This window comes from Brassica napus, chromosome C5 (genome assembly GCF_020379485.1).
Source record: "Brassica napus cultivar Da-Ae chromosome C5, Da-Ae, whole genome shotgun sequence".
Lineage (NCBI taxonomy): Eukaryota > Viridiplantae > Streptophyta > Magnoliopsida > Brassicales > Brassicaceae > Brassica > Brassica napus.
The window spans coordinates 49,913,343-49,924,225 of NC_063448.1; the positions used below are offsets into that span (position 1 = coordinate 49,913,343).

The 10,883-nt window shown below is 32.6% G+C and overlaps 1 pseudogene; it reads left to right on the forward strand.

Annotated features, from left to right (window-relative positions):
• Positions 1–373: 373 nt before the first annotated feature.
• LOC125586940 lies at positions 374–2,579 on the forward strand (annotated as a pseudogene).
• Positions 2,580–10,883: the final 8,304 nt, after the last annotated feature.

Genomic DNA, 10,883 nt, shown 5'->3' on the forward strand with positions numbered 1-10,883 from the left:
GAAGTATCTCTTTCTGGATTTTCAATCGCGCTGTTTAATCTTCTTTCCTAATCAACCGAAACGTTCGGAGTCACAGATTCATCGCAGCCGATGTCTCTGTCGATTTGCTTGAAGTTCTTCGCAACGAGTGTCAAAAACAGGCACAGTTACAGAACTTTTGTATTCAATTATTTTCATTAACGCTCTAATTAACTCCATTTACCCACTCATCACACGATCGGTCGTTCAATACATCATCTCCACGATCTGTCATTCGATACATTCTCTCCTTTCTTCCATTATGAGTATCTGCAGCTATAAATACGTAAGTTCCTTCCCATAAAATTTATCATTTCATTAGTCTCAATCTTTTATTAGTTATGTTCTTAAAGAGTGTCTTCAACAGTTTTTTTTTTTTTTTTGTAACTTAAACAGTTGATGAGCAAAGAAAATGTATGTCTATTGTTTTGTTTTTTTTTTGTGTCAGTTACTAAAGATCATAACTTAACTTTTCAGCTCACCTTTTTTTTTCAGCTGATCACCTTACTTCACCTAATTTGCATTTAGATTAATGTTGGTTGAAACAAACTTAATTCATGGTACTGTGTCCTTACTTTTTACTTATATAAAGAGGATATGTAATCTACTTCACTGGATTTGGGTTTATATTTGTTGTGAATGGAATCACTTAAAGTATATGGTACAAGCAGAATCTACGTGGGTCTGAGCGTTACGATTCTTATTGTTTTATCCTGATCAATTCTTTTGTCCTTTTGTGATTCTAATTGGTGGAAGTTATACACTGTTTTGGCTCTTAAGATTTGATTTTTCTGTGTCAAAAATTTTCTTGGTACTTAGAAAAAGTTATAACTTTTCTTATCACGAAAAGGCATAAACTTTATTACTGGATTGTTGTTGGTTTCGCTATGGACACTCAGGTTGCAAAGATAAAGAAGTCTCACAAAAAAGCTGGCAAAGGAACTTTGAGATGGGTTCGTTTGGACGAATATGATCAGGATGATCGTAATGAGCTCCCCCTTTTCTTGCTAGGAACATCTGACTCTGAAAGGAAACAACTTTCCACAAATGGTGTAAAAGTAATTCAGCTTCAAGGACATAGAATGACGGCAAGTGCTACTGATAATATCGGTGCTTGGAACATTGCAGTTTCTGATGATGGATACTCCAGAAAGCGTTCTGCCTAGCCATTTATCTACCTCCACGAAAATTTCTGAGCTTCTCTGGCTTCTTGAACTATATGGAGTCTGATTCCAAAAATTCCGTTAGAAAGTGGAAGGCCGTAGATCATCACAGAGGCTCTAATGATCTGTTGTTACCTATCCAAACTAACCAATCAAGATCTTCCAACGTAAGATTTTCTCCCTTTTGCTTACAAATCTCTTAATAAGAGGTTTTTTCCTAACTTTTCAGCAGAATGGATGTTTTGAGAGGGACAAGAGCTGTATGGAGCGCGAAGACGATTGTTAAAAAAGCAGCTTCACAGTTGGTATTGAGCTATACTGAGGCAACTAAAATTGTATCAGTGTCAAATGTGTAGGAAATCCGTTCAAGCTACAATTTGGATTCTTCTTTTACTTTTTTTAATAGGTAATATATTTCTCTGTGCATTCAGACATGCATAATATAAATCAATGCTTAAGTATTAAGATGGCATGTTTGGCACTGTGGTAGTGGCAGAGCACGATATGTAGAAAATGATAGTTACAGAAGACCACGTTGGAGTCCATTCATATTATGTGTAACGAGTTTTTCAACTGGTGGATTTGGCACAATCTACATTTTTAACTGTACGTACTAATTCTCTTTTTTTGGGACCAATATGTACTAATTCCTCTGTTATGATTTTATGAAACATAGAAAACACATTTTTGTTCGATTATTCATTGAGAAAGTAAGAAAGTAAGTTTGTCTTTCTCTTTGTTAGAGCGTATTCGAGTTGAGCACATTGTGTTTGAAGTGGATGTTTTATAATAAAGAAGTGCATCTTGATTAGAATATTTTAAAGTGATTTCCATCAAAAGTAGATCTGATTTTCGTTTTACTTTTACAACCAATACGAGTAGATTTTTTACGTCCGTGATATGGAACCTTATAATCCGAATATGCAAGCTATGATTTTTTCCCCTATGATTATATTATATAAAATTAGACTGACTTACTAAGCTGCTAAGATATTTACAACTTTCTTGAAACACGACAACAAGGATGCTCATTTTGTTCAAGGCGTGAACCAATTTTTCTACTTCATGAACACAAGAAAAGGCCCCCACTTGAAGCTGTCAGCCATCAACGGTTGCAAAATGGGTAACTATCGTTATGCCTCGCTATTGCTTTGCACAGGTAACTTTACAAAGGGGAAGAGATTTATGGACTGCCGCACCGGCATGCCCGAAGTGGACAAGTGTTGGAGGAAAATTGGATGGTCTTCACATGAATTCGACCTGGTCGAGGAGGAACAATACGGATGCAATATGTTGCTAATCTTGCCCCCTAAAAGTTGTCTTACCAATAACTTATACTCGAGATATGTCAAATGTTTTTATTATAAACTGATGATAAGAAATTCATATGTTTCCTTATGTAGACCACCGCCGTACTCCTCCCACCATTTTCAGGCTGCATGCTTCTTCTTCTACGTGACTCTTGCTTTTCTTTGTTTTCATTCAAGTTTTAACGTTACAATCATAACTATTCTTTACTACAAGTTGCATGTTTTACTTTTTCAAGTCTGCCTTTTTTTTTACTAATAATCTAATCGCAAACAATACGAAAATAATTGTAAAAATTATAAAAGTAATTGTCAGAATTATAAAAATAATTCAAGAAAAATAATGTATTTTACAATAACACATATTCAGCGTGAAACATAAAATTTGAAAAAATAACAAAATATTGTAAAAACATAAAAGTCACCTAATTTAAAAAGATTATTTTCTAAGTAACTGAGAAACAAAATATAATAAAACAGAACTGATAAAATTAAATATAAAATAAATGAAAATTTTATTATTTACATTAAAGAAACCGTACGCAAAAAAAAAAAAAGTTTCATGAATTTCAAAACAAAAATTGAATATAAATTTAGTATTTATATGAAAATAAAATGTATGTAATTATAAATTTTAAGTTGAAACATAATAAAAACGATAATACATAAGAGTATAAATGAAAGTAGATAATTTAAAGTAGAATAAACCAATCAAAATATATGTATTACCAAAATAAAGAAGAACACATTTCTATTTAAATCATCTCAACCATCAAAGTATAAAATTTAGTAATTAAAAAAAAAAGTCAAAAACATAATAAACCCTATAAAAGAAAGTAACCACAAAAATAATTATTCAAACCACATATATAATCAAACATTTCCAAATAAAAACAATTATTAAACCTGCGGCCCTAGTATATTACTATATACTCCCTCTGTTCCTAAAAGATATATGTTCTGGAAAAAAAATTGTTTCAAAAAGATACATTTCTTACTTTTTCAATGTATGATTTTATGAAAAATTGTAAGTTTCAAAAAAATTAATGGTGTTTATTGAATTTCTATTGGCTAAAAGTTATGAAAAATTGTTATTCACAAAAATCAATGCATATTTAATGAGTTTTTTTAATATATGTGAAAAATCTAGAATATGCATTTTTAAAAAACAGAGGGAGTATAAGTTTACCGAGAGTACTATAACTGTAGTGGTTATAACTTATAAGCTATAACTACGTACCACATGCGTATGTGTATTAAGGGCATCATTTTGACATTTGTATTTTGAAAATGATTTTTCTCATCAAAAAACGCACGATTAAAACTTATATACGAGATGATTAAAAAAATTTGCGTCTAAAGTCATTTCACTAGTATTAATAGTTAATCATCATAAAGTGTTTTCCGTTCGCTAACCGTATAGTACTTAGCTTTACATATCATACATGTGCGAGACTAATTAATCTACGAGTTATTCTAGGGTTCACCCCTAGGGTGAATCTCTCTGGGTTCACCTGCCAATAGGATTTCATTATTTCAATTTCGATATCTTTTAAAAAAGTAAGCAAAATATTATCAAGTTATATTATGTTTTTAAAATTAAAAAAATTAAAAAAATAGCAGCTACAGAAAAAAAGAATTAAAAAAATCTTTTTAACGTCGTCAGCAAAACACTAAACCCTAAATCCTAATCCCTAAACCCTAAATCCTAAACCTTAAATCCTAATCCCTAAACCCTAAATCCTAAACCCTAAACCCTTGGGTAAACCCTAAACTCTAGGATAAATCTTAAACTCTAGGATAAATCTTAAACTCTAAATCAAAATCACTAAACACTAAAACACTCAAGGGTTTAGGGTTTATGATTTATGGTTTAGAGTTTTAGGGTTTAGTGTTTTTATTTAGAGTTTAAGATTTATCCAAAGGTTTAGGATTTATCCAAGGGTTTAGAGTTTACCCAAGGGTTTAGGGTTTACCCAAAGGTTTAGGTTTACCCAAGGGTTTAGGGTTTAGGATTTAGGGTTTAGGGATTAGGATTTAGGGTTTAATGTTTTGCTGATGACGTTAAAAATATTTTTTTTTGTAATTACTACTATTTTTTATTTATTTCTTTTTACCTTTTAATTTTAAAAAGATAATATAATTTGGCAATATTTTGTTTTCTTTTTTAAAAGATATCGAATATGAAATAACACAATCCTATTGGTTGGTGAACCTAGAGTTTATAATTTTAAATATTTTTGATTTAGAGTTTATGATTTATCCAAGGATTCAGGGTTTATCCAAGGGTTTAGGGTTTAGTGATTAGGGTTTAGGGTTTATTGTTATTAAGATTTAGTTTTTAATGTATAATTTAGGGTTTAAAATTTTCCAATGATTTACGGTTTGGGAAAATTTGGATAAATACACTTTAATAAGAATATAATTTGAAAAATACACCCTTGTTTAAGCTTTTTGAAAAATACACTTATCTATATATAAATTTACCAAATTGTCCAATCTTAATAGTTATCAATTCCAATTAAACAATTTTAAAAAAAATTATTTTAAAAGAAAATCATTAGAGATAGAAAATTATTGTGAATCCACTGTTCAGAATTTCTTCCAACTTTTTCATATACACATGAAAGTAATCTTTCGATAAGACTTCAATACAAGCAACACCATATGTTTTATGTGACTTTAAATTGCTGGTATGTGTTTGTTCTTCTTCTGCCTTTCTTTTTTCATTACTTCATTTTTGAATCTTGTACCCCATCTCTATATAAACAACATACATTAAAAAATTTGTAAGATACATGAATCAAATCATTGGCTCAAACAGATTTATTGGATTTTCATGACACGTAAAAAAAGAAGAACAAACCGATGAATAATAATCAGTGCAATTCTTTTTCATATTCAAAATCAAAAAAAAAAAATACATATCTGAATACATCATATTAGCTAGAACTTACTTGGCTCCAGTAGAGAAGATGAAAATTTTGTAGAAACAAACGTGACTTGTTTTTCTTTTTTAACAACATGACTTGTTTATGTAAGTTGAAGAAAATAAAATAAAGGGAAATCTGTATAAACATCATGATAAAATCAAAACAAGTCATAATTCACATGTTTATCTTTGTTATTGTAAAATTTAAATGGTAAAATAACATATTTATCTTAACACACATATTTATCTAATTTTAATGATATTATTTTATTAATTTCGAATTTATATATTAATTTCGAATTATATCTTGGGTAAAAAGGTCAATTCATAATTAAAGAAGTGTATTTTTCAAAAGTTAAAATAGAAAATGCAATTATCAAATTTCAAATCCTAAATAGGGTATTTTGCAAATTATCCCAGGTTTATCCAAAATTTAAGGTTTATAATTTAGGGTTTGGAATTTAGGATTTAGGGTATATGATTTAGTATTTTGCTAACGGTTTAACAATATTTATTTTTATTTTTTTTGTAACTATTTTTATGTATTTTTATTTTTTTTATTTTTAAAATATAATCATTCAATTTTGTTTCCTTTTTTAAAAGATATCAAATATCAAATACTCAAACACTATTGGTTGGTGAATCTAGAGGTTCACCCTCTAGGGTAAACCCAAGAATTTCTCTTAGAATAAAGTATTTAAGGACAAAGTCTAATATAGAACGGCAGTTTAAAGAAAAGAAAAAGAAAAGAAAAAAAGAGGGGAAAGTCTAATATGTTTGTTATAAACACATAAGTTATAACTTATAACCATTGATTTTATCAATCGAATCTTACGCACTCCGTGAAGTATTTGCACCGATTGCTAGCACCAAATCTATACAAATAACCACTTTATCTATAAAAAATACTCTAATGTTATAAAAATAACTGAAATTTTGTTGTATCGCGGAAATTTAAACAAAACAAAATTTTATACCCGTACGAAGAAGATAACACTGGAATAGAGAGAGATTTTATTATAAGGGAGAAGAGATTGTGTTTTGAGATGGTGTGTTATAAACGATCGAAACGATCGTTTATATAGAAATTAAAAAGTGGAAGTTACTGTGTAAATAGTAACAGTGGGCCCCATATTTGTTCACAAACTCAACAATTGAGGCGCTGCCATATTTGACGTTTGTAACACTCCCCTTTGGGGACCGGTGTCACTATCGTCTTTTGCTTAACGTCTATGTTGCCTCGTTAAAAACCTTTCTAGGAAAACCCAATGGGAAAAACCATAGTAAGGTAAAAAGAGTACAACTACGTAAGCTTCCCCTCAAATGAGCAGTCATAGATCCTTCTGATGGCGCATTCCAATGTTATAGACATGTTTTCTGAATGCTGAAGTCGGAAGTGATTTTGTGAAGAGGTCAGCTGCATTGTCGCATGATTGGACATATCTTACTTCAATCTCTTTCTTCTTCACGAGCTCTTGAGTGTATGAGAAGAACTTCAGATGAATATGCTTCGTTTTATCGCTTTTAATATATCCGTCCTTTGTTTGAGCAACACATGCTGCATTATCTTCATATAGAATAGTTGGCTCCGTATTTTTGCCAATCCCACTGCTTGAACAGATGTGTCGGCTTATTGATCTTTGCCATACACATTCTCTACTTGCTTCATGGAGTGCAATGATCTCAGCATGATTTGAAGAAGTAGCCACGAGCGTTTGTTTCTGGGAACGCCAAGATATAGCAGTGCCTCCGATCGTAAAAACGTATCCTGTTTGCGATCGGGCTTTGTGTGGATCTGAAAGATATCCTGCATCTGCAAAACCAACCATTTGACCTTTTGAACTTTTAGGATAAAACAAGCCTAAATCAATGGTCTCTTGGAGGTAACGAAAAACATGTTTAATCCCATTCCAATCTCTTCGAGTTGGAGATGAGCTGAATCTTGCCAAAAGATTCACAGCAAATGATATATCAGGCTGTCTACAATTTGCAAGGTACATCAGCGCTCCAATTGCACTTAGATATGGTACTTCCGGACCAAGTATCTCTTCTTTCTCCTCAGGTGGTCGAAATGGATCACTTTCAATATTAAGTGACCTAACGACCATCGGGGTGCTAAGAGGAGTTGATTTATCCATGTTAAATCGTTTCAACACTCTTTTAGTGTATGTGGATTGATGCACAAATGTATCATTTTGTGAATGTTCTATTTGTAGGCCAAGACAATATTGTGTCTGTCCTAGATCTTTCATCTCAAATTATCCTTTGAGATAGTCTGATGCCTTTTGTATTTCCTTTTGAGTTCCGATAATGTTAAGATCATCAACATATACCGCGATTATTACAAATCCGGATATTGTTTTCTTGATGAAAACACATGGGCATATAGGATCATTCACATATCCTTCTTTTATTAAATGATCACTGAGACGATTATACCACATACGTCCAGATTGCTTTAACCCATATAGTGATCTTTGTAATTTTATTGCACATAACTCTTTAGGTTTGGAACTTAATGCTTCTGGCATTTTAAATCCATCAGGGATTTTCATGTAGATATCAGTATCTAATGATCCGTATAGATAAGCTGTAACAACATCCATGAGACGCATCTCAAGATTTTTATCAGCGGCTAGACTCATCAGGAATCTAAATGTGATCGCATCCATTACAGGAGAATATGTTTCCTCATAATCAATACCAGGTCTTTGAGAAAATCCTTGGGCTACAAGGCGAGCTTTATACCTTGTAATCTCATTTTTCTCATTTCGTTTTCGAACGAAAATCCATCTGTACCCAACTGGTCTCACATCTTCAGGTGTGAGTACAATAGATCCAAACACTTTTCATTTGTTAAGCGAATCAAGTTCGATTTGTATTGCTTCTTTCCATTTATTCCAATCATGTCTCTTTTGACATTCATATATGGATTTCGGTTCTGGATCATCGGTATCTTCATTTACCTCATTTGACATAAGATATGAGAAAACATCACCAATGTCATCATTTTCATTCTTTTTCCATATCTTTTTGTTATGGATGTAATTAATAGAAATCTCATGATTATATTTCGATTCATGGTGCTCTGATTCATCAGAGTCCTTATCATTTATTTCTTCCAAAATATTTTCTGCTTTTTTGGGTGCATCACATATTTCAGCTTTCTTCTGTTTCCTAGGATTCTTATCCTTGGAACCAACAGGTCTACCACGCTTCAGGCGTGTTTTTGGCTCTCGTGTGTCATCCTCCTTTTCTTGTTCATTTGACATTTTGATACGAGCAGAAGCATTTGCAGCTGGTATATGAGATTTAGTTACCGTCTTGGTATCTGCAAATGCATCAGGTAGCTGGTTAGCTATACTCTGTAAATACATAATTCGTCGAACTTCTAGTTCTGACTCTTTAGTAGGAGGATCAAGATATAACAATGATGGTACACTCCATTTTACATCACTTCCAACATTTTTGTTTTCTCCCCCTAGAACTGGGAATGCATTTTCGTCAAAATGACAATCAGCAAAACGTGCTGTAAAGACGTCACCAGTCTGTGGTTCTAGGTATCTTATAATTGATGGAGAGTCACAACCAACATATATTCCCAACCTTCTTTGTGGTCCCATCTTTGTTCGTTGTGGTGGTGCTACAGGCACATATACTGCACAACCAAAGATTCTTAAATGGGAAATATTTGCTTCTCGACCAAACGCTAATTGTAGTGGGGAATACTTGTGGTATGCACTCGGTCTGATTCGAATAAGTGTTTCTGCGTGCAAAATAGCATGTCCCCATACAGAGGTTGGAAGTTTTGATCTCATGATCAATGGTCTTGCAATCATTTGCAGACTCTTAATTAAAGATTCAGCCAAACCATTTTGCGTATGAACATGAGCCACATAATGTTCAACTTCAATTCCCGTTACCATACAATAATCATTGAATGCTTGGGATGTGAATTCACCAGCGTTGTCTAATCTAACTTTTTTAATATTATAATCAGGGAACTGTGTCCGCAGTTTGATTATCTGAGTTAGAAATCTCGCAAATGCCATGTTTCGAGATGATAATAGACAAACGTGTGACCATCTACTCGATGCGTCAATTAATACCATAAATAGTGGAATTGTCCACATGGTGGATGTATCGGTCCACATATATCACCTTGAATTCTTTCAAGGAACTTTGGTGATTCTTTATCGATTTTGGTTGGCGATGGCCTTACGATCAATTTTCCTAGAGAACATGCAACACATGTCATTTTATTCCCTTGAGAAATCTCCTGGATTTTCAGTGAATGACCATGCGAGCTCTCTATGATTCTACGCATCATTGTGGTGCCCGGGTGACCGAGGCGATCATGCCATAAATTAAAATCTTCTGGATTTTGTTTTACCATAAAATTTGATTCGATTGCATTGATATAATATGGTGTAATCCCGAAGGAAGTTCTGGAAACTTTTCCAATATGTGTCTTTTGCCAAATTTATCAGAAGTTATATATATACACTTCTTTCCATTTTCAGTTACAGACTGAGTATCATATCCTTGACGATATATGTTTTTAAAACTCAACAAATTTCTTCTGGAATTTGGAGCATATAGTGCATTATTTATGGAAATTTTTGTTCCATTTGGCAATGTAAAGTTTGCTTTACCATTTCCTTCAATCACGTCTGCAGGACCTGATATTGTATTGACAGTAATTCTTTTTGGTTTTATATCTGAGAAATATATATTTTTTCTCAAGATAGTGTGCGTTGTTCCACTATCTAGTATACATATCTCTTGAATCTCTTTCTTAGAGTTTGTTCCATTTGCGTTTTGATCTATTTCTGAAATTATCATAAACATTAAACAACAGTGAAACGTGAAATTTATTCATTGATTATATAAAGAAAACACACAATAATTATACATATATTGTTGTTAAAACAACATTATTCTTTGAAAAACATAATTATTATACATTACAAATGAGGACTATTCAGTAGTCTTATTAGAAACATTTTCGTACTCTTCAAGAGTATTCTAGTCCAGCTCATTTGCGAAATCAGAGGATTCAAGGTATGAGGTCCCTTCAACGTTTTCCGTGAGATTCACCTCTTTAGCCTTTCCTTTTATGGACTCTTGATATAACTTGCACAAATGTGGGGGAGTACGACAGGTACGGGACCAATGTCCTTTACATCCACATCTGTAATATACAGTCTCACTTTTCTTTATGGTATCCTCTTCGGTTTCTTTGCCTTTAGGAGGTTGTTCAGATCTAACCCATTTGTTAGATCTAATACTTTTAGGATAGTAAGGCTTTCCACGTTTGTTGTTGAAACGCCGACCACGGCCTCGGTTGGTCTGGTTTCTCCTTCCCGAATATTCTACCGCCGTAGCATTCACTTCGGGAAATGCCTTGGCTCCCGTAGGTCGGGAATTATGGTTTTTGATTATTAATTCATCGTTCTTTTC